This window comes from Citrus clementina, unplaced genomic scaffold (assembly GCF_000493195.1).
Source record: "Citrus clementina cultivar Clemenules unplaced genomic scaffold, Citrus_clementina_v1.0 scaffold_5, whole genome shotgun sequence".
Classification (NCBI taxonomy): domain Eukaryota; kingdom Viridiplantae; phylum Streptophyta; class Magnoliopsida; order Sapindales; family Rutaceae; genus Citrus; species Citrus x clementina.
This window is the reverse complement of record NW_006262201.1, coordinates 1,901,539-1,904,323: the sequence shown is the minus strand read 5'-3', so window position 1 is coordinate 1,904,323 and position 2,785 is coordinate 1,901,539.

Here is a 2,785-nt window from a genome sequence, read left to right as displayed (position 1 = left end):
AAAAATCAAATGCTATCTACATCATGAATCAAAATCGTAATTAAGTTTATCAAATGTCTTTATACAATTGTTTTATTAGTTCAATATAAAGATATATTCCAATATTGACATTAATAGTTAAAATCAAATAACATAACAAAATAACTATATATTTAAATATTGATTTACTGGCATCAAACAAGGGATTGGATAAAACTTTGTAAAAATAAGCCAGTCATACAAAATAATGATATTGCCATACACGTGCCTCTGTTTTCCAGATTTTGTTAGATTATACAGCGGATTCTTCGAGATTTGTATTTGACTTTTTATTAAATAATAAACTTTATTTAGTTTCTTTGGATAAAAAGTTGTAAAAATAATCCAGTCGTACAAAGTAATGATATTACCATACATGTGCCTTCGTTTTTCAGATTCTGTCAGATTATACAGCGGATTCTTCGGGATTTGTATTTGACTTTTTATTAAATAATAAACTTTATTTAGTTTCTTTGGATAAAAAAGTTGTAAAAATAATCCAGTCGTACAAAGTAATGATATTACCATACATGTGCCTTCGTTTTTCAGATTATGTCAGATTATACAGCGGATTCTTCGGGATTTGTATTTGACTTTTTATTAAATAATAAACTTTATTTAGTTTCTTTGGATAAAAATTTATAAAAATAATCCAGTCGTACAAAGTAATGATATTGCCATGCATGTGCCTCAGTTTCTAGATTTTGTCAGATTATACAACGTATTCTTCGGGATTTGTATTTGACTTTTTATTAAATAATAAACATTATTTAGTTTCTTTGGATAAAACTTTATAAAAATAATCCAGTCATACAAAGTAATGATATTGCCATGCATGTGCTTCGGTTTTCTAGATCCTTTCAGATTATACAGCGGATTCTTCGGGATTTATATTTGACTTTTTATAAAAAAATAAACTTTATTTAGTTTCTTTGGATAAAAATTTATAAAAATAATCCAGTCTTACAAAGTAATGATATTGCCATGCATGTGCCTCCGTTTTCCAGATCCTGTCAGATTATACAGCGGATTCTTCGGGATTTGTATTTGACTTTTTATTAAATAATAAACTTTATTTAGTTTCTTTAAAACCACCACTAGTCTCTTTAAAACCACCACATTGTTTCTTATAAATACTGGCATGTACTCTATCCTTCATGTACATATCACATAAGGTCTCATTTCCAAGTTGTAAACTTTAGAAATACTCTTCTCACAATGATATTTCTGACAAAATCTTCAACGAAAGTTGTTAAAAGAGGAAGAAAATGTGGAGAAACATCAGAAATAGGAACATCGGAAGGCGAAGACCAAGAAGAAGATGATGATCATAAAGAAAGTTTGACATTATCGAATCAGCGATTTACCAGAAATTATTTGAGGTGAGAAATATAAATTTCAAATTAACTTCATATTGCAACTTCTCCTGTAATTAACAACTATATATTCGTGAAGACTGCGTATATGAATCACTCTCCATATTCAGTAGGATCAGATTTAACATTCTACGATTTAGCTAAAGGCACTATGTTTCCACTCTTATCAGACATGCAGCCTTGCAGGCCGAAATTGAGCAAGCCTCGTTAGTGCCGCCATTTGCTCTCAAGACGATATTTCTAACAGATAAATGGGGTAATTTAGCATATGTCTTTGCTTAATAATATAATTTCATTCTCAATTATTTAATCACCTTCAGGTAATTACTTAATTAAGCCATGATCTGTTATTTACAATGCTGTAGCTTCGTGAACACTGATCAAAATATAATTGCATGTGCCCTGCAGGCGCTGTCAGCTAGTTCTGCTACGACCGATGGATTGCATGTCCATAAAGAAGTTGTGGTATGTTATTGCTGTCTATTATTATAAATCTCACCCACCGATATTAATTTAACTTAACAAAGGGGTGCCTATATCAAGATGCCCTGACTTTTAAAGTAAATATGTTTGAATAAATAGTAAGTTGTGGGGTGGTGCAAAAAGCCTGAATCAATTTCTTAGGTTCATACCACTTACAGGGTTTAAACTTGAGTGACTAGCCAAAGAAAGTTGATTGAAAACACTCGATCAAGTCCTGGCCAAGATCAAATAGAATTTCATCAAACAATTGTGGAGGAAAATTATCTTTAACTTCCAAATCATAATTGAGAGTCCTTATGAAAAACTTTTTAATTGCGGAACCAGTCCGAAATTGAGCCTTAATCTGGGAATTAGTTGTGCAATTGTGTCATAGTTAAAATAAACCCTATTGTCGGTATATGTACAATCACCTCCTATTAGATTATTTATCTATTTATTGTTGTTATTATAGGTGAGGTTTGATGCATTGGAAGCAGCAGCATACGATGTGTTTACATGTCGTAAACAAGCATTCATATGGGCAGCTTCACCTGAGGAAAAAATGCCGGAATGGCCAGAACCAATGCACGTCTTTGCCGGTCCTGAGCTTAATGCCAAGTTACCAAATGGCGCTCATTTCCGTGCAATAACAGTTAGAGATACAATCGGTGAAAGTTCGTGAATGTGCGATTGATCTCAAGTAAGTCTTATCGCTATTTTGATATCTGCTATTGAGATTTGGATTTAGTGCTGATATAAGATTTGTGCGTATCTTCTTACAAGATTGTGATCAGCACTGGATCAAGGTTCGTGCAACTGTTTAAATGAAAAATTTGGCCAGAACCAATGCACATTGGAAATGTGGTTCCACCTATCCTGGCATTTGCATTGAGAGGAAACTAAAGGACGAGTGGAAATGAAAGCATCAA